Source organism: Petaurus breviceps, unplaced genomic scaffold (assembly GCF_028583685.1).
Source record: "Petaurus breviceps papuanus isolate PSGF00001 unplaced genomic scaffold, PetGlider_PUasm1.0 90617, whole genome shotgun sequence".
In the NCBI taxonomy this organism is placed as follows: Eukaryota; Metazoa; Chordata; class Mammalia; order Diprotodontia; family Petauridae; genus Petaurus; species Petaurus breviceps.
In genome coordinates, this window is record NW_027187287.1 from 1,531,128 (window position 1) to 1,557,941 (window position 26,814).

Consider the following 26,814-nt stretch of genomic DNA (forward strand, 5'->3'; position numbering starts at 1 on the left):
GATGAAGTGAGAGAGTGCGGCGGTCCTTAGGGCACAGCAGCAAGGTAGGTGTTAATGCTTCTAGTTAATGTCTCTTCCGTGAACAAAATGATCCTCGTCTATGATGGTGAGCATCCCTTTCTGGGTTGTTAGTAGCTAGGGCTGTAACACTGCAGGAGCAGCGACCATGCCACATCTCCACAGGAACTGATTCTCAGGATCATGACGGTGGACACCGTGCTGGGAGCATTGCTTTTCCCAAAGCTCTTAGGATCAGGGTCCTGGTGGTCAGGGTGGTGATGGTAGTTTGACTTGTTTGGCAATGCTACCTACTGTCTCTCCTTCAGAATGCCTTGCTACTTACTTATGCTAAGTATGGGTTTGCCTACCCTGTGTGTGGTAGTTAGTGAAGGTGGCTGGCCCCGTATCTATAGCAGTTGCTTTTCAGAAGGATGGTTATAAAAGTCATATAAGGGTGATCGTGTAGGGAGGTACCTGTCATTCAAAAGTACACTGGCAGGGTGGCTAGGTGGCACAGTGAATAGAGCACCAGCCCTGAAGTCAGGAGGATCTGAGTTCAAATCCAGCCTCAGACACTTAACACTTACTAGCCATGTGACCTTGAGCAAGTCACTTAACCCCAAGTGCCCTGCCTTCCCCCTCCAAAAAGCAAAAAAAAAAAAAAAGTATACTGACCATAGAGTTAGAATCCTTCATCTGGGGAGAGGTCTCTGAAACCCTTTCCAGCTCAATCAGTCAGTCAGGAACAAGCATTAAGTACCTACGTACGTAATTAAGTGTTCTAGGTACTATGCTAGGCAATGGGGATACAAAGACAAAGGGGAATAAGTCTCTTCTCTCAAGGAGCCCACATCTTAACAGGAGAGGCAACACATACATATATAGTATATTAAAAAACCGTGTAGGGGCGACCAGGTGGCTCAGTGAGTAAGAGCACTGGCCCCAGTGTTGGGATCGAATCCATGCTCTGATACTCAGCACCACACCCAGAAATAACTGGCCGTGTAACCTTGAGCAAGTTACTTAACCCCAATTGCTTTAAAAAAAAAAACATGTGTAACACTCATATTTTACTGCAGATACTCATACTCATAGATTGAGGCCTAAGGACAATTGCAAACTCCCAATTCAGGAGTATATACTATGGCATCATTCTCCTAAGACTAGCTATCAGAAATATAGGCATGATTGCTCCAATTGATCAGTTCAGGGTGCACTCCAAGAATGCTGGAGTGCCACCTGAAATGATAAAGAATAGACATGTGGGTTTTATTATTCTGAAAGAATGCACTTGGATAGTTTTTCAAGTTAAAGAAAGGCATTTATTAGGGTGATACACCCAAGTGGGCCTGCTTCTGTGTGGGAGAGACAGATACTAGGTGGTGAGCCCTACCCCCTCAAGGAAGGCAGCATGGCCCTGCTTTCCATAGGAGACAAAGGCAGTTATTGGGGTTAGGTCTCTGGTTTAAATATAATTTTATGGAATGGGGAGAGGGGGGAAGAACGAGAGAATGGGAGGAGGGAATATGAAGTTAAGGAGAACAGGAAAGGAGGAAGGGGAAGACTACTCCAGGAAGTCACATAGTCCATACAGATAACAGGAACGGGAGGGGAAGAGTTATTCTGGAATGTCAGATAAGAGGGTGCTTTGTGAAAGCATGCGGGTAAGTCCACTGTGGGGCTTCAATGTGTAGTCTTCTTTGATCACTTTTCTGGCTGGCCATATCCTGCATCTTTCTCATATCTCACATCCTGCATCCTGCTTGCTCCATCTGCCTCAAACATTCCTGTCTGCCTCACCTCATCACAATCTAACTTCATTTGCTTTTTCAGATTTTATTACTCTTCTATGAGTTCTCTGTAGTTGACTGTACATCTGAGTTCCCCTTCCCACTAAGTAGTAGAATGCATTTTTTTTTTTTTGCTTTTTGGAGAGGGGAAGGTAGGGCAATTGGGGTTAAGTGACTTGCCCAAGGTCACATGGCTAGTTTTGTGTTAAGTGTCTGAGGCCGGATTTGAACTCAGGTCCTCCTGACTCCAGGGCTGGTGCTCTATTCACTACACCACCTAGCTGCCCCTGTAGACTGCATTTTTCCACCACCACCAAACTTTCTTTCTGGTCTTCTGAAAGTATCTTTGCCCTGTGACTTCGGGTTTTATAGACTTTGAATTTTGTACAATTCCAAAAGCAGTGCCATTAAGATTTTCTAGCATTCTACCTCTATTTTCTTTTTAAATTTTTTTTTGAGGGGGAAAGGCAAGGCAATTGGGGTTAAGTGACTTGCCTAAGATCACACAGCTAGTTAAGTGTCAAGTGTCTGAGGCCAAATTTGAACTCAGGTCCTTTTGACTTCAGGGCCACTGCTTTATTCACTATACCACCTAGCTGCCCCCTACCTCTATTTTCTACTTCAGGTACCTGCCAGTGCTGTAATGTTTTAGTCATATTTCTGAACCAGACATCTTATGTTTCTTCCCCAGAAGGAATTGTTTTGACTTCTAAAATCTTAACTTAGGCCTGTGGTTCCACAGTGGTACAACACTGCCTGCCGTTGACATCTGTCCCTTCACTTGGTGCTTCAAATGGCTATTTCAGATCAACCTTGATAATCTTTTTCCAAATTCTCATTCATTTACTTAGGATTTTAACCTTATGCAGTATTCTCTCAACTTCTGTGAGAAATCTGATAATCACTTTCCAAGTACTTTCTCCTGTCTTACCTGGAGTTTTAGAAGGGTCCATATTCTCAATTGACTTACAGGAAAAAGTGTTTTGTTTTTTCATGTCACTTAATATCTTTATATCCCACAAGGTATCAGTAGCCTTTTGCAAAATTGCATTTTTTATATCCTTGTCTCTTTAGTTCCGTGGTACTCCTTTAACTAGGAGTCCTCTGTGTGACTCCAGGTACATTGCTAGGCTTCAGTGCTCTAGAGAAGCAGTATACACATTGCTTATGTCAGCCTCTATATTTATAATGGATGCAGATACTTACACTTAAACATTCAACCCTGCTTAAGTTATCTCAAAGAAACTTATCTAACTTCCAAAGGAAACATACTATGTAAAAACAAAAGAGAAAAAAGGAGCCTTCAGTTCAATTCCCATAGATCCACTCCAGCAAAAATCTAAAATTTACACCATACTAAATAATAATCCATAAATGTAGTGAGAAATTACCCCAGAACCGCACAAATATTAATTGGAAGTCCATAGGCAAAAAAGAAAAGTGAATGCTAAGAACTAGAGGAGGGACAGACACACTGGTAGGAAGCAATCTATGCCTTGGGGCAAGTTCACTATCTCTGTAGGTTAACTCAGTTGTTTGCCTCCGTTTTTTATATCTACATGAGCTATTCACAACTTGTCTTCCTTTACCTGGTATAAATAAGACTATTCAAAGTTTTTTATATACTATGAGAGGTGCAGAATCTGTTACTTGCCACTTACATCCTACATATTTGCCAGTCTGAAAAGGGCACACCTTTACAATACCTGTAAAATAACCTTGAAGTGAAGTTACTATTAGCTGGGGGCAGATTAGAAAAGACCTTATGCTAAAGGTAACACTCAAACTGAGTCTTAAACAAAATCAGGGATTCTAAGCTGAGAGTGGAGATCAGAAGGGAGAGCATTTCAGGCTGGGGGTATGGCAGAACGACAGAGAAAGAGTGTCGCATGTAAGGAACTACTGAGGGAGAGACTGGAAAATAGGGTCGGACTAGATTATAAAGGGCCTTAAATTACAAAAAAAAAAAGTTACATTTCATTCTTGAAGAACGGGGAACTTCTAGATTTTATTTAGTATTGGGATTATTATGGTCAGACTTTGGTGGCTTCATGGTAGAGTGGGGAGAGGCCTGAAGCAGAGAGCCCAGGTAACAGATTGTTGCAGTGGTCTAGGCAAGAGGTAACAAGAACCAACAGTTACACCAGTTGTTCCTTCTGTGTCTTTGCCCTGGGTATGAATAGAGAGCAGGTGATGGGTGTGGCATAGAGAGAGCAGATGTGATGGAAGTATAAACTACAAGATTTGGCAGTTGGATATAAGGAAAGCAAGGAGAGAGAGTCAAGGATGACACTGAGTTTGTAAATCTGAAGTGACTGGAAGTTTGGTGGTGCTATCCACTGAGATACAGAAGTTTAGAAGAAAATGTGCTTGGAGAGAAAAATAATGTACATTTTGTTCTGGACGTTTTGAGTTTGAAATAAGTTTGGTGTATACAGTTTGAGACGAACCATAGGCGATTACCCATTTGGAACTGGATGTGGAATGGGAGTTTAGGAGAGAGATAAAGGCTGGATATATAGCCCTGGAAGTTATCTGCATAGAAATTTTTATTGAACCCAAGGGAGTTGATGAGTTTACCAGGTCAGAGCCAAGGCATTCTTTCTAGACTGAAGGGAAAGAGAAAAGGACCCAGGGCAAAGCCTTAGGAGTATACTTACAGTTAGGTGGCAAAGGAGACTGGGAAACAACAGTCAGGAATGTGGGAAGGCAATCCAAAAGAGAGAAGTATTACAAAAAGCCAAAGTAGAGCAGATATCCAGGAGGAGTCAACAGGAGCAGGAGCAGAGAGCTCAAGAACTCTGACAAAAGGTCCTTAGACTCTGTGCGTAAGTGATGATTTGCTAACTTTAGAGAGAGCAATTTCAGTTGCCTGTTGAAGTCAGATGCAGATGATTTTGAAAAAATTATGAGAAGAGAATAAATGGAGTGACTGTGGCTTTTTCAAGGAGTTTGGGTAAGAAAGGAATATTTAGTGAGAGTTTTGTAAGGGTATGGAGCATTATCTGCAAGGAAAGAACCTTGAAGAATAGATAAGAGTAATGATAATCTTTTGGAGTAGACAGGAAGGGATGAGAACAAGGGTATATGTAGATGCGTTGACCTTGGCAAGGAGAAGGGCCACCTCTTCATCAGTTACTAGCATAAAGGTACTTTGATACCAAGGTGTTACAAAATATAGAGCACAGGGGAAAAGAAAGCTCATGATAAATAGCATCCATTTTATTGATAAAGTTTAATGGCAGGTCCTAAGCTGAGAGAGTGGGAGTGGGGTGCTGTGGGAGGCTTGTAGAAAGAAGAAAATGTTTGGAGCAGTCTCTAAGGTGAGTGGAATAATTATTGAAGAAAGAGCAGGATTACCTTGCTACAGTAATGCATGGATAGATAAGAGTAGATAACAAACTTATAGTAGATCCAGTTAGCACAGTTGTGTAACCTCTTCCAACTCTGTTCAGGAGCACAGGAGTAGGAGCAGAGGAGGCAGATGGTGAGATTAATCCAGTTAGTAGTTGTCATGGTGTGAGTGGTGATAGGACACATGAGTAAGAGATTTGAGAGTAGTTAACAAAAGGGTCAAGATTGGGAAGGGAGGAGCAGGGAAGATGGCTTGGTAAAGTACTGAAGGATAAAAGACTTGGAGATCTTAGTGATGGCAAGAATAGACATAGAAAGATGAGTAAAAGGAATTTTCAGAGTTCTTGATTATAGAAGTGGAAAACTTATGGAGTGATGGCAAAATCAAGGGCATGACCTACACATAATACCTATGTGTAGCCGAGGGAGAGTAGCAGAGAAGGTCAGATATTAACTAGATTCAGGAACTGGAATGTGAGGATGTTTGGAAGAAGATCAACATGTGTGTTGACCTAGTATAAAGATAGCATTTAGAAGACAAACAGAAAAATATTGAATTAGAAATTGAACTCATTGAGAAAGAGAGAATGTTCTCCAGCCACAAGGATATGTATTGGGTGAAAAATGTAGAATGAACCTCAAAGAAGAAAGAGGCTCCTGAGCAATGTTGGCAGGGAGTCTGGAAATAGCTTTGGGAGCAAGGAGTATTTTGATTCCCCTTCAAGAACCCATATGTTAAGGGTGGCTAGGAGGCACAGTGAATAGAGCACTGGCTCTGGAGTCAGCAAGACCTGAGTTCAAATCTGGCCTCAGACACTTAACACTTACTAGCCGTGTGACCTTAGGCAAGTCACTTAACCCCAATTGCCCTGCCTTCCCCTCCAAAAAAAGAAAAAACCCATTATGTTGGGAGTATGTGAGAGAAAGTACAGCCAGTACTGAAAAGATGCCAGGGATTCTGTGTCATCTCGGGGGAACCATGTCTCTGTGAGTGGCAGAAGATGGAAGGAGAATCTAAAGTAGAAGTATAAAATAAAGGATGTTCTCCATCACAGCTCTGCCTTATAATGATTGTCATCACCTGTCTGGTTGTCCTAGCATGGCCTGGTTGATCTGTGGTCCCCTGCAACAGCCGAATCTGTCTTGTGGAGTTCTTCCCTGTGCAGGCCTGAGTCTAGTCTGGGTTGTGGATTTCTACCCATCAATGGCCTGGTGTAAGTCTATGATCTTTGATTTTATGATCTTACAACCTGGACTTTAAATCCTATTTGTGCCTTGGGCACATTATATAATCTCCCTGGCTCTTAGTGTCTTCCTCTGAAAAATGAGAAGATTGAACCAGAAATGGTTTTAGGATCCCTTCTGGGTCTAAGTCTTATCATGGGTTAGGGCCAAGAACTTTCCTTATGAACATTTAGATTGGTAACGATAAGAACAGCTTAAATTTATATGGTGTTCTTTATAAAATACCCATGAGGTAAGTACACCATGTATTATCATACCTTTTACTAATGAGGAAACTGAGGCAGAGCATTGCTCATGGTCACACAACTACTGGGTAAGTAGCAAAGCCAGAACTTGAATCCCAAATCTAGTGCCCTTTCCATAGCATCATGCTAAGGGATATTCACTTCTTGGAACATACAGTACCACAAACTAGGCAATAACTTGATTCCTTTCCTCCAGGTCAGTAAGTTTATATAAAATCAGATTGTTGGAATGCCTACATTCTTAGTGTAATCATCACCAAAAACATTTTTCCTATGTTTGAATGTACTATCTTCTGCTGACACCAAATAGTGAAACCTCCATATTTGAAATAGAGCTATGGATAAATTGAAATGTAGTACTCATATAAATATATAGACCTGGTAGAAAAATGCTAGAGAAATTTAGAAAGGCACATTGTAATTAATTAAATCAAAATCAGATTTTTCTGATTATAGAGCTCCATTCCAGTTTTCTCAAGTGAATCTGAATTTAAATGTCTCTAGCAAAATATGCCATCTCTTGAGTATTCAGGGGTTCATCTTATAGTCTGAATTATATAAGCTTTTTGTTTCTCTTACTTCTCCTTCCTGTTGCCTGCCTTTTAATCTTTTAAACTGATGGTTAGTAACTCCACCAGAGGGTATACAAGGAAAACTGAAAGTGAAGAAATTATCAACAGTTGAATTTTTCAAGACTAGAGGTAACTCAAAAAGTAAAAGCCTTGGTTATCTACTTGTCTGATCCATGTTCTGCACTTACTTCCTAGACTGATCATGACTACCACTATGTCAGCAACACTTTAGTGCCATTGATTACTACTATATTTTCCTGCATATGATATTGAAATTGAGCAGAAGTAGTGAAGGTGAATGTGACCAAGAGGCACTCTACAGATAGGTCCCAATTAGTAGATAGCAAATTTTATAATATGGTTACATCGTTCAGATTCATAATGCATATTTCCATTGGTCTAGAACAATTACCATATGTTAACATATATTATAACTTTGGATAGTACAAATTCAAATAAGGTAATCGCTTCATTGGATTTGTTACTCACACTAATTAGGATTTAGCTCTATATGCTCACTTCAGTTACCATATTCTAAGCTATCATTGTTTATAACCACTTACAGCCACCACCACTACGATGATATAATACCAAAAAAGCACAAGCTGTCACTCTCAGTTAAAAAAAAAAAAGAGAGAACAGTTCTTGGTGTAGGAGGTACATGTAAAATCAGGACAACAGATGGGGCTGGTGTACAGTTGTGGCAATAGTGAACAGATTAGTACACATCTATATTAGTGATAAGTGGGTCAAAAGACAAGGGTCAAGGGTGTGGGAAGTGCTACAGGAAAACTGAACAGAGTGCGGCAGGTAAGCAGGACCAGGACAAAAGAGTATGTCCCAAGAACTTTGATTTACAGATTCTACCTAAAATGGTCCAGATCCAAATGGGTAAAGGCTGGATCAATGGAGTGATACTATGTTTCTTAATAGGTTTTCTACAATATAAACATTTAAACAATTTTTGATCTATGGTCCTAACGACTTTTGGTCACCTTTGCATAAGGTTTGGTTAGGAGAAGGAAGTTAGAACTACTAACTAAAATGAGTTTTTTGGATTACATATTTTATATACATATGAAGCAGCTAGGTGTCATGGTGGGTAGATAGAGTGCCAAATCTGAAGTCAAGAAGACCTGAATTCAAATTTGGCCCCAGACACTTACTAGCTGTGTGACCTGAGTAAGTCACTTAACCCTGTTTGCCTAAGTTCCCTCATCTATAAAATGAGCTGGAGAAGGAAATGGCAAATCATTCCAGTATCTTTACCAAGAAAGCCGCAAAATGGGGTAGGGAAGAGTCAGATACAACTCAGCAACAACAACATGTGTCTTTGGAGTGTACGTTATTGAGATTGTAGATGAATGAACAGTACACTGTCATTACTTTGTGAAAAATAATCCATTTTATAAATACATCACTTTTAGATAATATTCTATGGTTGGAAAATGTTTTACACAAAATTATCTTTAATTCTTTCAACAACCCTATAAGGAAATTATGTCAAATCTTATTATCCTCACTTTACAGATGAAGTAGCTGAAATCAGTAAAAGTTAAGTGACTTGTCCAAGATCACACAGCTAGTAAATGACAAGTCTAGAACTCAAACCCCATTACATCATTGAATATTCTTTCTGCTATGCTATACTACCTATAAAATAATTGTGAATTCAGGAGCAGCTCTATTAAAATGTAAATATGAGAAAGACTGGCAAAGTTGTTAAAATGACACAGAACAGAAGAGCCCTACTCTCCCACAACTAATCCAACAAAGGTCAAGAAAAAGCACCAGACCAAGTGGTGGTTGAGAAATTCAAGAAGAAACTGCAGTTTTTCTAATCCAGGTCAGCACAAGATTGACAGAGGCCTGCAGGCACTGGGGAAGGGGTCTAGCCAGGAAGATTGACACAAAGATTTAGGCAAAGGGCCTGTGGCTGTGTACTGGGTGAAGAACAGGAAGTAGAGTGAGCCAGTAGCTATGTTGTTCTGACCAGAAAGAGAGGTCATGGATCTAGCTAGGATGGAGGATAGAACCCGTAGCTAAACCTGCAGAGCAGGAAGTACAGAATAAGGTAAGCTCTGTTTCACTGATTGCAGAGCAGTATTGTCCATTAAACCTACAGTCCTGGGCTGAAGACTACAGTTGCATAACCAGGGCAGGGAGGGTAGACAAAGAATGAGCCCAAATACAGAAACTTAAGAACCTTCCAGCAAGCTTACCTTTGCCAGCACCAACAACTGGCTACAAGGTCAACTAGAATTCCTGGAAGAAATGAAATGAGTTTTTAAAAATTATAAATTAAATGAGAAATTTAAAGGAAAAGATTAAAAAAGAAATAAGAGCTCTGGATTAAAGAGTTAGAAGGATAATTAAGAGTTTAATACAGAAGTTGTAAACCTTACCCAAGTAATACATTCCTTGGAAATTAGAATGGGCAAAGTAAAGTTTAATGACTCCATGAGATAGCAAGAAATATTAAAATGAAGTTCAAAAAAAAACTGAAAGAAAATGTAAGTATCATCATGTATCAAAAACAAATGACCAATAAAAGAGGTGAGAAAAAAAATCCAAGTATTATCTGAAAGCCATGACAAAAAAAAGAGAACCTGAATGTCATAATTCTAGAAATCATAAGTAAAAATTGTTCAGACCTAATAGAATTTGTACAAATTATGGTAGCTGTAGTACACTGATGCCCAAGTAATTTTCCTTAAATATAGATCTGACATTGTGACTGCTCTCCTCAGTCAACTTCTCACGCAGCTAATATCTGAGGCCATATCTGAACTCTGGTTTTCCTGATTAGACCTGGTACTCTATCTGCTGTGCCACCTAGCTGTCCTTCCAATAAAAATAAACTTGATTAAAACCAAATAAACAAGAAAATTAAATTCTTCTTAAGGGCAGTATAGATAACAAATCATTGTCCATACTTAATACACAAGATATTCCAAAAGTCTTGGTGCAGTTTTAAGTTATTAAAGCTTAAAGATGCCAGATGTTATCGCATCATTATACTTAAAAAAGAAATATTAATCAAATTACAGGGAGAAGTTGGGAGAAAAACCACAATAGTTGGTGGGAGGGGTTTCAATGTACTCTTTTCAGACCTAGACATATCTCACAAGATAAACAAGAAAGAATAAATTGAGATTTTTTTAAAAAATTAGATTTGATAGAGCTCTGGTGATTATGGAATGAGAATAAAAAGCCTATTTCTCAGGTGCATATTACTCCTTTACAGCAATTTATTGTGTGCTAGGGCATTAAAAACCTCCAAAACAAATGCTGAAAAGCAGAAATATTAACATCCTTCACTTATTACATTGCAATAAAATTATATTCAATGAAGGGCCTTTGATGAAATGATTAAAAACTAATTGGAGATGAAATAATCATAAAGAATGAGTCAAAGAAATCACAGAAACAATAGATAATTTCACAAAAGATAATAATAATGAAGCAAAATTCTAAATTTTTTTTAATGAAACTTTAGCATTCATTGAGGGAAACTTTTATCTCTAAACATTTTCATCAACAAAAAAGAGAGAACAGAACAATGAATTGAACATGCAATAATTAGGAAAACCATAAATCCAGAATCCCCAAACTTAAAAAACTAAAAAATTAGAAACCTAAAAATCTCAAATTTTTAAATTCCATTTAAACATTAAAGTAGAAAAATTCTCAAAATCAAAGAAAACATTACTAAAATTTTAAGGAAAATAACCATTGAATTAATAAATAAAACTGAGAACAAATTTTTTTGAGTTAACAAATAGATCAACCAGTAGGTGATTTTTTTTAAGAAAAAAAAATTACCAGTATCAAAAATGAGAAAGAATTCACAAATGAAGAAATAAAAGAAATTACTAGAAATCATTTTGCCAAAAGATCCCAATAAAATTGAAAGGAAAAGAATATACAAAAAGCATAAAATATGCAGATTTAACAGAATAGGAAATTAAGAATTTAAGTAACCCAATTCCAAAAAAAAAAAAAATAAACCCCAAAATAAAGCCATAAATCAACTCCTTAGGGAAAAAAATCTGAGGCCAGATAAATTTGCAAAAGAAATTTATAAACATCAAAAAATGATTTTAATATTAAAGTTCCAAAAATAGGGAAAGAAGAGAACTAGTCTTCTTTTAAATTTTTTTGAAGTAAGCAGGTCATCATGCTACATGTGCAACAAACTATGTAGGATAAAAAGACATTGGATAGAGACTTCCAGGAGCCAAGATGATGGAGTAAGCGGTAAGTCACTCTCACTCTCCCTTTTTGACTTCTAAAAGCCCAGAAAATATCACCCCAGGAATAATCCTGGAACAGCAGAGCTAACAGAAAAATGGGGTGGAGTATTCTATTAGCCTAGGAGGTTTGGAGTATCAGCAGAAAAGATCCCTCTCCCTCTGGCACAGTTCAGGACTAGAGGCATCTCAGCAAGCCAGCGGCAAGCCCTACCTCAGCAAACCAGTGTGAGATCCTGAGTCCCAGGGTGGTGGGACAGGCAAGTGCCAAAACCAGCACCCCTGTGTGCCTTGGCATAGTCAGAAGAACCTGCAGACTCCATATTAGAGAATCACCACATGCACTAGTGGGCAGGCATTCTCCAGCAGCCTAACCCCCCATGCTTCAGCACAGTCCTGGGTGAGCAAGTGTCCTCCAGTGGCCAGACTCCCCTATCCCCCACACCATGAGCTTCAGTGTAGCCCTGGGGAAACAGAAAAACCCCACGTGGCCTCAGCACATGCTACCATGACCCCAGGTAAGCTGCCAGATTCCTACAGCTTCCAACTGCCAGAACCTGAGACCTCAGCACATAAAAACAGTGACAAGACTCCTGGCCCCCAGCACAAGAAGCTTGGGACAGTACTCCCTGTGCTCTACCAGGAAAACTCAACTTTAACCGTCAGGAATTAGGCACATATCATGAGCAAAAAGAAGAAACAGACACTAACCATAGATTCTTTCTAATGGGGACAGGAAGATCAAAACACAAATTCACAAGAGAACAACAATGTCAATACACCTACATCCAAACCCTCAAATGGGAATATGAACTGGTTTCAAGTCCAAAAATCTTTCTTAGAAGAGCTCAAGAAGGATTTTAAAAGTCAAATAAGAGAGGTAGAAGAAAAATTGGGAAAAGAAATAAGGTATGCAAGAGAGAGTTAAGTTTGGAAAAGAAAGGACAAAAATTGACCCTTAAAAAATACAATTGGGCAAATGGAAAAAAAGTCCGCTGAAGAAAACAGCTCCTTAAGAAGTAGAATTGGCCAAATGGAAAAAGAAGTACAAAAGCTAATTGAAGAAAACAATTTATTAAAAATTAGAATTGGGCAAGTGGAAGCTGATGACTCTGTGAAACATCAAGAATCAATCAAACAAAATCAAAAGAATGAAAAAAATAAAAGAAAATGTAAAATACCTTATTGGAAAAACAACTGACCTAGAAAATAGATGCAGGAGAAATAATTTAAGAATTGTTGGTCTACCTAAAAGCCAGGATCTAAAAAAAGATCCTGGACCAACATCTTTCAAGAAATTATCAAGGAAAACTGCCCTGAGGTCCTAGAACCAGAGGAAAAATAGTCATTGAAAGAATCCACCAATCATCTCATAAAAGAGCTCCCAAAATGAAAGCACCAAGGAATATTGTAGCCAAATTCCAGAATTATCAAGTCAAGGAGAAAATACTGCAAGCAGCAAGAAAGAAACAATTTAAATATCATGGAACCACAATGAGGATAATGCAGGACCTTGAAACTTTTATATTAAAAGATTGGAGGGTGTGGAATATGATATTCTCTAAGGCAGAGGAACTTGGATTACAACCCAGGATCAACTACCCACCAAAATTGAACATTATCTTTCAGGGGAAGAGATGGACATTCAATGAAATAGGGGACTTACAAATTTTCCTGATGAAAAATCCAGAGCTAAACAGAAAATTTTATCTTCAAATGCAAGACTTAAATGAAGCATAAAAAGGTAAACAGGAAAAGAAAATAAAAACCATGTTATTCAATAAACTGTTTACATCCCTACGTTGGACGATGATACTTGTAACTCTTGAGAACTATGTATTTATTATGACATTTAGAAAGGGTATACATAGACAGAGGGTGTGGATATAAGTTGACTTTGATGTGATAATAAAAAAATTGATTAAAGGGTGAAAAAAAAAGATTGTACTGGGAGAAGAGGAAAGGAGGAGGCAAAAAAGGGCATATTACATCAAATGAAATGGCATAAAGACCTATTACAGTAGAGGGAAAGAAGGGAGGGATATGAATATTGTTTGAACCTTACTGTCATCATATTTGACTCGAAGAGGGACTATCATAAACATTTAGTTGTGTATAGAAATTTATCTTATCCTATAGGAAGTAGGAAGGGAAAGGGGAAAGAAAAGGGACAGGGTTGACAGAAGGGAGAGAAGAAATAGTAGGAGAAAGGAGAAAGAAAAGGGAGAGATAGAATGGAAAACAGATTGAGTGAGGCGGTGGTCAGAAGCAAAACACAGGTGAGGAGGAAAAGGGAGAAAGTAGAGAGAAAAACAAATGGGGGCAGGGATTAGATGTAAAGAAAGACATAGTAATCATAACTGTAAATGTGAATGGGGTGAACTCTTCTATAAAACAGAAGCAGATAGCAGAGTGGATTAAAAACCTTAATTCCACAATATGTTGTTTACAAGAAACACATTTGAAGCAGAGAGATACACACAGAGTAAAATAAAAGGCTGGAGGGGCAAGTAGGTGGTGCAGTGAATAGAGCACCAGCCCTGGAGTCAGAGGAAGTGAGTTCAAATCTGCCCTTAGACACTTGACTCAGCTACGGGCTGTGTGTCCTTGGGCAAGTCACTTAACCCCTTAACCTTCCCCCCTCCAAAAAAAAAAAAAAAGACTGGAGCAGACCATATTATGCTTCAGCTGAAATTTTAAAAAAGCAGGGGTAGCAATCCTGATTTCAGGCAAAGCAGAAGCAAAACTAGATCTGATTAAAGGGGATAAGGAAGAAAACTACATCCTGCTAAAAGGTACCATAGACAATGAAGTAAAATCAACACTAAACATATATGCACCAAGTGATAATAGCATCAGATTCTTAGAGGAGAAGTTAAGTGAGTTACAGAAAGAAATATACACCAAAATTATATTAGTGGGGGACTCAGCCTCTCCCTCTCTGAACTAAATAAATCTAACCACAAAATAAACAAGAAAGAAATTAAGAATCTTAGAAAAGTTAGATATGGTAGACCTCTGGAGAAAATTGAATGATAAAAATAGAAAGGAATATATCTTTTCTCATGGCACCTGCACAAAAATTGATCATGTACTAGTGCATAAAAACCTCACAATCCAATGCGGAAAGACAGAGTATTAAATGCATCCTTTTCAGACCATGATGGATAAAAATTACATGTAATGAAGAGCCATGGAAAGATAGACTAAAAATTAATTGGAAACTAAATAATCCCAAAGAATGAGTGTGTTGGGGCAGCTAGCTGGTACAGTGAATAGAACACCGGCCCTGGAGTCAGGAGGACCTGAGTTCAAATCCAGCCTCAGACACTTAATACTTACTAGCTGTGTGACCTTGGGCAAGTCACTTAACCGCAATTGCCCTGCCTTGCTCCTCCAAAAAAAAGAATGAGTGGGTCAAACAACAAATCATGACAATTGTGAGACAACTTACCAAAACTTAAGGGATACAGCCAAAGCAATTCTTAGGGGAAGTTTCATATCTCTCAATGGTTATATGAATAAAATAGAGAAAGAGGAGATTGATGAATTGGGCATGCAACTGAAAAACCTAGAAAAAGAATAAATTAAAAACCCCCAATTAAATGCCAAATTAGAAATTCTGAAAACCAAAGGAGATTAATAAAATTGAATTTAAGAAAACTGTTGTACTAATAAATAAAACTAAGAGCTGGTTTTTTGAAAGAAAAAAACCAATCAAATAGATAAACCTTTGGCTAATATGGTTAAAGAAAAGAAGAAAATTGAAATACCAGTATCAAAAATGAAAAGGATGAATTCACCACCAGTGAAGAGGAAATTAAAACAATAACTAGGAGCTATTTTACCCAACTGTATACCAATAAATTTGGCAGTCTTAGTGAAATGGTTGAGTATTTACAAAAATATAAATTGCCCACGTTAACAGAAGAGGAAATCAAATTCTTAAATAATCCCATTTCAGAAAAAAAAATTGAACAAGCCATCAATGAACTCCCTAAGAAAAAATCTCCAGGGCCAGATGGATTTACAAGTGAATTCTATCAGACATTTAAAGAATAATTAATGAGATGGCTAGGTGGCACACTGAATAAAGCACCGGCCCTGGAGTCAGGAGAACCTGAGTTCAAATATGACCTCAGACACTTGACACAAAAAAACCAGCCGTGTGACCTTGAGCAAGTTGCTTAACCCCAATTGCCCTCCCAAAAAAAGGCAAATAACCCTCAAAGCAATGATTTTGCTTCCTCTTTCTTTGTGCTTATGCTTATTCCCTCCGTTTCTTTTCTTCTTGCTATAGCTAGTACTGCGAGCAATAATAATGGTGATGATGCACAGCCCTGCTCTTTCCCTGGTCCTACTTGGCCATATGGGCATAAGAACCTCACAGACAGAGCAGACAAACAGATACATAACACATCTTTTATGGATAACAGTGCAAAAAAAAAATAAAAATAAAAAGGCCTCTGAAGATACTTAACAATTAATGGGAGATTAAGTTTATCCTAAAGAATGGGTAGTTCAAAGAACAAATAGTAAAAGCAATAGATAATTTCTTTTAGAAAAATGACAGTGAGACAACATGCCAAAATTTGGGGGATGTAGTCAAAGTAATCCTTAGGAAAAAATTAGTATCTCATATGATCCTTACAACAACCCTGGGAAATAGATATTATTATTATTAACCCCATTTTATAGATGAGGCAAACAAATTAAATTACTTGTTCAGGGTTATACAGCTAGTAAGTGTCTAAAGGTATAGTTTAACTCTGGTTTTCTTGGTTCTAGGCTCAGAACTAGTGCCAGCTAGCTGCAATGGCTCCCTTATCACCTCCAGAATCAAATATAAAATCCTCTTTGGCATTCAAAGCCTTTCATGGCCTGCCATCCTCCCCCCATACCTTTCCAGTCTTTTTATATCTTTCACTGTCCTTCCTCTCTTCCCCTTCCACATACTCTTTAATCCAGTGACATTGGCCTCCTCACTGTCCCATGAACAAGATACTCCATTGCCTGACTGGACTTTTTCATTGGCTGTCCTTTATGCATGGAATGCTCTACCTTCGTTTCTGCCCTCTGGTTTTACTGACTTCCTTCAAATTCCAGTTAAAATCCCACCTTCTACAGCCCTCTCAATTATAGTGCCTTTCCTCTATTGATGATTTTTAGTGTATCCTGTTTATAAAGCTATATGTACATAGGTAATTGCATGTTGTTTCACTCCATTAGAAAGTGAACTTTTTAGGAGCAGAAACTATCTCAGTGCCTGGCACATAGTAGATGCTTAATAAATGTTTATTGATTATGTGCAAGGTACTGTGTTAAACCTTGGGGACAAAAAGAAAAAGGCTTTACCCTGAAATAGCTTACTTTATATTTAGAGGGATGCACTGTGTACACAAGAAAAATACAAAATAAAGGAGAGGGCACTAATTAAAGAGGATCAGGAAAGACTTCATAAAAGAGAAGGCTTCTTAGCCTATCTTTAAATGACCTTTTCTCAATCTTTATCCCTCTCTATCTCTTTGTAATCTTTGACACTGCTGATCACCATCTCCTCCTGGATACTGTTCCTCTCTAGGTTTTCACAACACTCTTCTTTCTTGTTTCTCTTCCTGTCATATCTCCTCTATCATTTGCAGGATCTTCATGTCATGTCCACGAACTGTGACTGTCCTTCAAGGCTCTGTCTTGGGCCCTCTTCTTTCCTCTGTTCTATCTTTTATGGTTATCTTATCCACTCCTCTGAGTTCTGTTATCTCTAGATGATTCCCAGATCTGTTTATCCAACCCTAGTCATTCTCTGAGTTATTGTCCTACATCACTATCTGCCTTTTAGACATCCTAAATGCTGTTCCATGAGATCTCAAACTCCACATATCCAAAATAGTTTATTATGTCATGCCCTGCAAAATCTTCCCCCATCCCTACTTTCCTGTTATTGTCAAGCATACATCCTTCCAGTGACAACTACACTCACAACTTCATTGTCATCATGGCCTCCTCACTGTAATTTCACGTATACAATCTGTGGCCAAATCTTGTTGTTTGGACCTTCACATCTCTTATATATGTCCCTTTCTTTCCACTCATACAGCCACTACTTTGCCCCGTGGCAAAAGCCTAACCTACTGAAATAGTTTTATAACTGGTCTCCCTGCTTAAAGTCTTTCCCCACCACAATCCATCCTTCACTCAACTGCCAAGGTGATTTTTCTTCCATGTAGATCTAACGATGTTAATCCCTACTCCTTAAAAATTCAGGGGCTTCCTGTTACCTCTAGAGTTAAATATAGTTATCTTCTGTTAGATACTTAAAGCCCTTCACAACCTGGTCCCTTCCTGCTTTTTTCAGTATTGTTACATTTTACTTTACTCCTCTCCATACACTCTGTAATACAGTAACATTGGCCTACTTGCTAATTGCATCTCCTGTCTCCTACCCTTTGCTCTCTCTGTTCCACATGCCTGGAATGTTCTATCTCCTCATCTCTGTCTCTGAGTTTCCCCAAGTTCTTTTAAGACTCAACTCAAGGCTTGCTTTGTGCAGGAGTCCTTTGCTGCCCTGTCCCCACCCTTCTCCTTTAGGGGCCTTTCTGCTGAGATTATCACTCAACTACTTTCTATATATTTTCTATGTACTTTGTTATAAATGTGTTTTCTCTCCCATTAGAATGTAAGTTTCTTATGGGCAGGGACAGTGTTTTTGCCTTTCTTTGTATCTCTAGCACCTAACATCATGGCTAAAGCTGTAAATACTTAATAAATGTGTTGATTTGTTCATTAACTTTTTAAAGTCAAAGATTCTGAGAAATGGAGATGAGAATGGAGTACATTTCTACATAGGGATGACCTAGATACTGTGATAAATCTGTGATCTTCTAGATGGGGGATATTCGCTCATATGATGTCAATTTAAACTCTTCTATACTTTGAGTTTTTTTCCCCATTTAATTTTGTCATTTATTTTTTTTTCCCATGCTTTTTCATCTTAAGTAGTTCTGTCTTTATCTTTCTATAACTTCTTCATAGAGTATCCATCAAGTATCTTAGAGAATTCTTTTCATATCTCAACATATCTATATAATATTTAATAATAATCTCTATATAATATTTAATGATTCTTCCAGTACCTGATTGTAAGTTAGACAACTTGAGAAGTTATTAATCTTACCATGTAGGACAAGGTTTTTTAAACCATTTTTCATATACAATCCCAAATTCTGTACGAGTATTTTATAAATGGAGTTAGACTTTTTATATAATTGGTTATTTTTTTAATGTGTTTTAAGTTTGTGTGGGTATTATATCCACCAAGTAGATGAGCACAATAAAGGACATGAAGGTATTCAGCCACAGCCTAGCAAGTTACCATTCCACTTATTTGAAGGGCATGAACCCATTAACAGAATGTATCACAAGCTTTCTACCCAAGGACTTACCCAGCTAAAGACTAAGCAGCTCTCCTGTATTTTATGTGGCAGTCACCTGTAAACCAAACCCAGAGTCTTCCTGTAGCTTTTCTTACTTGTGGAGCTCCTTTTCATTATATTTGAAATGTCCCTCTTTTTACTAGTCTACTGGATACATTTCTCTGGACTAATTAGGTTAAATGCATTTTTTTTTTAATTTTGAGTTCCAAATTCTCTCCCTTCTTCCCATATTCTCCCCTTCACACTGAGGATGCAAGCAATATGATTTCAATTATACATGTGAAATCATGCAAAACATTGCCATATTAGCCAAATTTCAAAAAAAAGCAAGAAAAATAAAGGGAGAAAATTATACTTTGATTTACACTCAAAGTTCATCAGTTCTCTCTGGAAATATATTGCATTTTTTCATCATGAGACCTTTGGAATTCTCTTGGGTCACTATATTAAGAATAGCCACAGTCAATAATCATTACAACATTGCTGTTACTGTGCACAATGATCTTGTGGTTCTTTTTAGTTCACTTTGCATCAGTTCATATAGTTCTTGCCAGGTTCATTTCTGAAACCACCCCCTCATCATTTCCCATAGCGCAATAGTTTTCCATCACAATCATATTCCACAACTTGTTCATCTACTTCCCAATTGATGAACATCCCCTCAATTTCCAATGCTTTGACACCACAAAAAGAGCTGCTGTAAATATTTTTGTACATATAAGTCTGTTTATTTTTTGTTTTTTATCCCTTTGGGATGCAGAGATAGTCAGTATATTGCTGGGTCAAAGGGTATGCATAGTATTATAGCCCTTTGGGCCTAGTTCCAAATTGTTCTCCAGAATGGTTAGACCAGTTCACTACTCCACCAACAGTTCGTTAGAGTACCTGTTTTTCCCTCTTCCCCTCCAGCATTTGTCATTTCTGATAGGTATGAGGTAGCATCTCATAGTTGTTTTAATTTGCTTTTCTCTAATCAGTGATTTAGAACATTTTTTCATATTACTACAGATAGCTTTGGTTTCATCTTCTGAAAACTATCTGTTTATATCCTTTGACCATTTGTCAATTGGGAAATAACTCTTATTTTTATAAATTTGACTCAGTTCTATAGCTCAATATACATTTGAGAAATGAAACCTTTGTCAGAAAAACTTACTGTAAAATTTTTAAGTATTATCTCATTGTCTTTGTCTGCAATCCTTGCCTTTTTTTAGTTCCTCTGAAGCATAATAGAGTCTTCTCTAGACCCCTATTTTAATTTTGTGTGTGTATCTCTGTTTCAAGTGTGGTAAACAGCATATTGTTGGATTCTAGTTTCTAATCCATTCTGCTATCTGCTTCCATTTTGTGGATGGGCTCATCCTATTTATATTCACAGTTATGATTACTAACTGTGTATTTCCCTCTATCCCATTTTCTTCTGTTGCTTCTCTCTCTTTTTATCTTATTCCTCCTCAAAAGTCTATTTTGCCTGTAATCACTGCCTCCTTTAATCTGCCCTTCCTTTTATAATCATCCCTACTTTTCTCTAATTACCTTTTCCTCCTATATCTCTATTGTATCCTATTTCATTATTATTTTTGTTACTGTTACTTATTATAAAAATCCTATTTCCTTATTCAAGTTACATTTTGGTACATAAGTACATTTCTGTACACAGCTGTGTCTCTATGTGTGTATGTATATACATATATATTATATATATATTTACATATATTATATATATATATATATATTCTTCCCTCCTTAAACCAATACCAATGAGAGTGAGGTTCAAGCATTGTCTACCACCACCCCCACCCCCATTGTCCCCTCCATTGTAAAAACTTCCTTATACATCTCTTTTATGTGAGAAAATTTTCCCCATTCTACCTTTTCCCTTTTCCCAGTGCATCCTTCTTTCTCATCTTTTTTTTAAACCATTACAACATAATTGACTCATATCCATGCCCTCTGTCTATCTTCTTCCCATATAGGAATGTAAACAGTTTAACTTTATTGAGATGGATATTACTCTTTCATATATCATCCTTTCAGTACCTTTTTATGCTTCTCTTGAGTCTTATGTTTGAATGTCAAATTTTCTCTTCACTCGTCTTTTCATCAAGAATGCTTGGTCTGGCTGCCATCTTGCTATCCCGCGTGTGTTCCTCTGTCTTTGGCTCTTCTACCTGCGACCCTGCGAGTAACACCCCCGGTCATCTGCACAGCTCCGTTTCCGTTCCGGCAAGATGAAAGAAACGATTATGAACCAAGAGAAACTTGCCAAGCTGCAGGGACAAGTGCGCATCAGAGGGAAAGGAACTGCTCAGAGAAAGAAGGTGGTTCATAGAACAGCTACAGCAGATGATAAGAAACTTCAATTTGCCTTAAAGAAACTAGGAGTAACCAATATCTCTGGTATTGAACAGGTGAATATGTTTACCAACCAGGGAACAGTGATCCACTTTAACAATCCTAAAGTTCACGCATCATTGGCAGCAAACACTTTCACTATTACAGGCCATGCTGAGACAAAGCAGCTAACAGAAATGCTCCCCATCATCTCAAACCAGCTAGGAGCTGACAGTCTGACTAGCTTAAGAAGACTGGCAGAGGCTCTGCCCAAACAACCTGTCAATGGAAAAGCACCACTTGCCACTGGGGAGGATGATGATGATGAAGTTTCAGATCTCGTTGAGAATTTTGATGAGGCTTCTAAGAACGAGGCAAACTGAATTGAGTATCAACTTATGAAAGTTAAAACTTGAAAGTTACAAGGAGCTGCTATTTTATATCTGCGTGACTGCTTTTTTCTTTTCCTTTTTTTGTTTTTGTTTTTGTTTATGGATCTAGAGAATTAGATCTCTAATATTTTGAAGCCCATTGGACATTGCAGCTCTTTTCATTTATTGCTTATACACAATTCATTCTTTGCAGCCTAACTATGCTGAACAAGCCTGGAATTAAAGTTTGAAGGAAAAAAAAAGGTTAATAAAATCTTTACCTGGTATGTACAGTTAACTTGATTTTATTGGTACTATAATTTGTATCTGAAAACAATATAGGTTTGGGTTTTTTTTTAAGCAATGCAGTATAATAACTGGCTGTGTTCTTTATAAGTTTAATCAGATTCCAGTATATTTTAGCAAAGTTATGAAATTTTTTAAATTCCTCCAGATTTGAATTAAATTTAGCCAGTTGGAATGTGAAATTTAGCTGGTTTTATGTGAAGAGGATAGAAAGAAAAAATGTTGATTTGGAGTTTGTGGTCAGACTTTTTTTTTTCTTTTGCCCAATGAGTGAAGCAGTTAAAACAAAATAGTTTAGGTCACATTTACCTCTTACAGTGAATTTATGTATAGAAATAAAACCACATTCAATATGCAAAAAAAAAAGAATGCTTGAAAGTCCTCTATTTCATTTAATATGCATTTTTTACATTTTACATTTTTACGGTCTTGTTGAGTAGGTCATTCTTGATTGTAATCCTAGCTCCTTTGCCTTCTGGATTATCATACTCCAAGCACTCTACTTCTTGAATGTGGGAGTTGCTAAATCTTATGCGATCTTGACTGTGGCTCCATAATATTTGAAGTGCTTCTTTCTTGCTGCTTGAAGTATTTTCCTCTTTGATCTATAATTTGGCTATGATATTCCTTGGAGTTTTCATTTTGAGATCTCTTTCAGGAGGTGATTGATGGATTCTTTTAATTTCTATTTTACTTTTTGGATCAGTTTTACTTCATAATTTCTTGAAATATAATACCTAGGCTCTTTCTTTGAATGGATTTCAGGTAGTCCAGTAACTCTTAAATTAATTGACATTAAATTAATAGATCCTCAATCCATTTTCCAGGTCAGTTGTTTTTCCTGTGAGATATTTTGCATTTTCTTCTATTTTTTTTACATTCTTTTGACTTTGTTTTATTGTTTGTTGATATTTCATGGATCTACTCACCCAGTTCTAATTTTTAAGGAGTTCTTTTCTTCAGTGAATTTCTTTTTCTTTTTGGAGGGGGGAAGGCAGGGCAATTGGAGTTAAGTGACTTGCCCAAGGTCATACCACTAGTAAGTGTTAAATGTCTGAGGCTGGATTTGAACTTAGGTCTTCCTGACTCCAGGACTAGTGCTGTATTCACTGTACCACCTAGTTGCCCCTCTTCAGTGAATTTTTGTGCTGCTTTTACCATTAGGCCAGTTCTGTTTTTTAAAGTCTTATTTCAGTATTTTTGGTGCCTCTTTTACCAAACTCAATTCTATTTTCAGAATTTTCTTGCATCTCATTTCTTTTCCCAGTTTTTCCTCTACCACTCTTTTATCTTCTTTAACTCTTCCAGGAATTCTTATTGGGCTTGGGTTCAATTAGCATTTTTCCTTAAGGCTTTTTGGTAGCTGTTTTCACATTGTTGTCTTTTTCTGAATTTGTCCTGGTCTTCCCAGACACTGTAGTAGCTTTTTATGTTCATTGTTGTTGTTTGTTAATCTTTTTTAGCATATTTCTTGACATTAAAGTTGTCCCAAACTTCAGGGTTATTTTTTTCATGCTGCTGTCTTCAGAGCTAGTTCTGGGGGTCTGCCAGTTTTTGGTGCTTCCAAAGTGGTATGATCCTGGGAGAAATATGGTCACTACTCTCCTGGTCTGCACTGTAGTTTTTCCCAAGGAAGGGTCTTTGATTCCCTGCAGCTACAAGCACTAGTGCTCTCTTTCCTTTGGAACTGTGACCAGGGGCCCAGCTCCCTTGTGACAGTCCCCTAGTGTTCCTCTCCACCCAGGAACTGCAGCCTAGAACTATATATGCCAGTCAGTGCCAACTCTACCTGTCGACCGTCAAAGGGTCCCCTGTAATCTCTTTCTAACTGGTTGTCCAGTTAAAGCTCCTGAAGCTGCTACTGCTGCTACTGTCATGTACATGGATTCAAGACAGGCTTGTACCCTGGTGTCACAAACTTCTCCTGCTGACCTCGTAAGTTTTCCTGTGCTAGAAAAATGGCTCACCCTGACCTTTTTTTTTTTTTTTGCCTCTGTAGCTCCATAATTTGATCTGATGCATTATTTTAAAGTCATTTGGAGGGCAATGTTGAGAGAGTTCAGCTAGATTGTCTCTAATCTGCCATCTTCAATCCAAATGCATTCTGATAGTAACAAAAAGGAAAGGAACAACCAATGAATATTTAAAATTTCTACCCCTGCAAAGGAATTAAATGAAAAGAAAAATAGAAACCCTAAGCAAAATGTACCCATTAGTCTGTGATTGAAATCTCTCTTTAGATTCTGGTTATTCGGCAGTAGTTAATCAACCAATAAACTACAGCTAAGAGTCTCAAGTGACTTAGAAAAGTACCTAAAGAAGTAGACAAATTTGTGTGGTTTTGTTTCTGAATCTAGTTTCTTTCTCTGTTTCTAAATTTTACTCTGATTTTTACCCTTTTCACACATTCATTTCCAAGTTCAGCCAAAGAAGGCAAGTACAGATAATTGTTACTTCTAAGACAAAATATTTATTACATTAATTTGGCTGATGAGAAACAACATAAAACAGAAAGAAAAATGTTATTACAACCTGCGTCCCTAATCTTATTTTTATTTCTAACTCCCAACCCTCTTACTACCTGCTGCCTTGACAGAGATGTTTAGCTAAAAATTTTATATAGAATTGTATCATATTTGAAAAGAAAGTGACCTAAGACATTATCCAATCTGATCCCATTGTTTTACAGAGGAGGAAATTGATGCCCAGAGAAGTTAAATGACTTGTCATAATAAACAACAGAGCTGGGACTAGAATCTACATCTCATTTTTTTTTAATTTTACCTCATTACTATTTGCCTCACATATATTATTAAATTTTTCTTTGTAAGTCAGGGATTTCTGAAGAACATCTTAAATAAGAATCTAAGTACTTTCCTGATTATTAGATATCTTTCTTCCAAGAGATCATCTAATTACTGGTCTCCTGTACTCTGACATAGTATCTTGAATATAATAGAAACCTTAAAATGTTTGTTACCACAAATTGTGTATATTTTTTAAAAATATAAAGTCTCCATGACTTCAAAGGGTGAAAAGGTGCAAGGACTTGGCTTTCACTGAAGCAGTGTACCCTAGTGGCCAAAGTAATTAATGTCACCTCTCTTCAAAGGTTCATATTGTTCCCAGGACCAGTGTTTCAGTTTCCTCCTCCTCTTCTTCATTCTTACTCCCTTAACCCAATTCACTTGTGTGTACCACTTGTTCCATCGACATCGTTTTGAAGAAAGATGTTTCTCCATGTACTTATTTCCAGTACAGTTAAAACTGGCTTTCTTAATTTCCTACCTTTCTCCAGAGTAGTATAGCTCACTTGCCTATGAACACAGGAGTGTCACAAAGGAAAAATTAGAAATACATGGGTTTAGAGAAGAGAGATGTGGCCACATACAGACAAATATAAGGAGTGTTAGCACACTTCAAGAGAAAAGATGTATTCTGGCACTAAGTCAAGGAAGTGAGAGGAGAAGCAAGATCTGTGTCAGGAAGTAACATGTGTTTTTGTTCCCCTCCCACACTCACCCCTCCAATTCAGGAATATTCACAGACATTAAGCATTAAAACCTGCCTGTTCCCTTCTCATATTTTCATAAAGCATGTCCACAATTGGTGTTTAAATCATTCTTATAAATATTTTTATAGAAATGATAAAGTAGGCATATAGATTGGTGTTTACTGGAGTCCTCTTAATTGACACTTTTGGTAACTTCAGTGATTTTTCCCATGCATTTGGTATCTTATCCTCTCTAAGATAACTTGAAATTCAAGTTCTTGATCTGGTAAAGCCACTCTTCCCAATTTTTATCTTCTTATATGCCATTTTTACTTCTTCATGTAGTACATCAGTCAATGCTGTGTTGAAACCAAAAGGTAAGTGGTTCCATTGTCAGTGAGGGTGACAGTAGCTGACTGTAGAAACACTTCGTCTTCTTGTGATGCCATTTGACTGTAAACCATGAAATATAACGGTTTTCCAAAGAATTAAAATTGTTTAGGTTGGACCTAAAAAGATGCATAGTGGGCATAAGTAGGCTATAGCATGTTACCAACAACATTATATATGTGTTATAGGGAATATTGTATGGGAACTGTATGATCAGAAAAGAATGTGTACTGTTCATGTTGTAAGAGGAAGGGGTAATAAATGTTCAGAGTGAGTACTGCACTAATAGCCACAAAATGTTAAAAGATAGAGAGGAAGGTCAGGCTAGACTGTACATACATACATATGTACATACACCTATGAGTGGGAATCTGTATATGCATTTGCAAATATATTTGTGGCTCACTTAGGTATTTCACATACTTAAGTGTAGCACTTGGTAAGCTTACTGATTAGTTTCCAGAACACAGAGCTTGCCCTCTGTGGTGATGGTAGAGACGGTGTGGGTACTCTGTGTGCCTGGGTCACAAAAGGCTAGCTAGTAAGAGAGGACAAAGTGGAGGAGTGTTGAAGGGAGTAGTGTAGTTGGGTTGGAGACAAATTCACAATTGGCTATGTGGGGGAGGTTAGAATGTGACCCATCTTCCCACCCTCTAATTGGTTGCTCACCTTCCCCTTTTTCCATGGCCCTACTTTGAAAACTTCTGCTCTATACCTCTCCAAATTTTTCTCATAAACACGTTTTCTGTTTCTGTTTTTCTATGCATCTAATAATCAGCATTTCTTTAGCCTGGTGACATCACTGACTAGGTTGGAAACAAAAGGCTTCGTGTTCACTTAGGCTCTGTTAGAAACTGGGGGAAAATTCTGTGGGAACTGATGCCCAACCAGAGGGGAATTTAGTTTGGTTTGGAGCTTTTGGAAAAGAATGGCAGAAATCTGATATTTCTGCCTTCTTGACCAACTTCTCTCCTTGTTTTTCACACACACACACACACACACACACACACACACACACACACACACAC

The 26,814-nt window shown here is 37.6% G+C and overlaps 1 protein-coding gene and 1 pseudogene across 4 annotated transcripts in view; both read left to right on the plus strand.

Moving 5' to 3' along the window:
• CCDC57 (coiled-coil domain containing 57) overlaps window positions 1–26,814 on the plus strand; it is a 340,926-nt gene that overhangs the window by 264,314 nt on the left and 49,798 nt on the right. The window lies entirely within an intron of this gene.
• On the plus strand, window positions 20,979–21,888 carry LOC138142907 (transcription factor BTF3 pseudogene; annotated as a pseudogene).